This window comes from Nematolebias whitei, chromosome 18 (assembly GCF_014905685.2).
Source record: "Nematolebias whitei isolate Nwh7 chromosome 18, NemWhi1, whole genome shotgun sequence".
Lineage (NCBI taxonomy): Eukaryota > Metazoa > Chordata > Actinopteri > Cyprinodontiformes > Rivulidae > Nematolebias > Nematolebias whitei.
In genome coordinates, this window is record NC_056515.1 from 2,100,723 (window position 1) to 2,102,386 (window position 1,664).

Sequence of the window (1,664 nt, forward strand, 5' to 3'; positions counted from 1 at the left end):
TGGTGGGGAGACTGACTCCAACATCTTCTGTGCAGCCTTCACCACTCTCTGCAAAGCTTTTCTTTCTGCAGCTGTGCAGCCTCCATGCCACACGTTGATGCTGGAGCACAGGATGCTCTCCACTGCACACCTGTAGCAGGTGTGCAGTGGAATTTCCATTTCTGTCTTATCAAGACACTCAAAGCACTTTACACTACAGTTCCCTCATTTACCCGTTCATGCAGCGCTCTACTAGATCTTGGAAGCTAATTGAACAAATCTGTCTAAAGAAACTAATCAGTGCTTTAGGTCACACACCAATGGGACACACATCGGAAGCAATGAGGGGTACGGTGTTTTGCCCAGGGACACTTCGGCATGTGGTTGCTGGAGGATTCAAACCCCCAACTCTTGCCTTGGAGGACGACTGCTCTAACCGGGTGGCCCTCAGCCACACAGGTGAGGACTGAGCTTCTCAGACCAGCTCGTCTCAGCCGCCTGAGGAAGTAGAGTCTGATGAACTTTCTCGATCAGGCTGGTGGTGTTGTTGCTCCAGCTGAGGTTGTTGTTCAGGTGGAGACCCAAGTTCTTGTAGCTGGAGACCAATTTCTAGGTGTTTGTTCCGTCTAAAGTCCAACCATCTCCTTCGTCTTCTTCACATTGATGTGAAGGTTGTTCGTCCTGCACCAGCTCTCCAGGTGTTCCACATGTAGCACTGCGGGAATGGTTATCTTTTAAAAATGAATATGAACGTTATAATGGAGAATGTTAATTCTTTAGTCAACTTGCGATGAGTGAAAACCAACAACGCCACCTGGGACTATACTCCAGGAAATAAAAGGACACGTAAGTTTGTTCTACTGGAGGAAGGAGACAAGATTCAAATAAACTTTACCAAATTTATTGTGGGGGTAATTTGCACGAGTTAAAAATATTAAAAGTATTTTAAAACATGCAATACCAGAAAATTGTTGACTGCATTTAATTGTTTCACACAGCTGTGCTGGAGTTAAAAAAAACACTAAAATATCAGGTGAGACTGAGGCTTACTAGTGGGGAGGGGGCTTTAAAGACAAGGAGACCACATCCAGTGAATGAAGAGGGATCACCTAAACTACAAAAGGAAAAGGAGTGTTCCACACACAAAGCGAGACACCGCCACCACACCAAGTCTCAGTCCCTGAAAAATAAAAATGAATAATGAACAAACAGCCTTAATGAAACAGCCGCGTCACAATATTTCATAAAAACAGATTGAGTGGTGCACTCAGTTCATTAAAACCAAAGCCTCAGCCAGTAGGGCAAGGGCCCGAGTTAGTTTTATATTTTTTTCCTCTAGGCAAAACAGCAGCGAGCAGAATCCAGCTGAACAGCAGGAGAAGGCTCATCTGAAAACTAAAGGGAGCAGATCGTCACTATTAAACTCAACCATTGACAGCAGAATTTACAGAATCTCATATTGCCTACCTGCAAATTTGTGTGTTACAGCACAATCTTATAATAGAGTTGCTGTATAAATTGGATCGGGCAGCTTCAAGCCATAAATTGGGCACACAACAGACAGACCGGTCTTATACCCAGGAGGCACAGCAGAGAAGAGGCTAGACGGAGAATGGTATCTGCAGCATATGTGACACGCCGTGCACCCACAGATGTGACACGCCGTGTACCCACAGATGTGACAC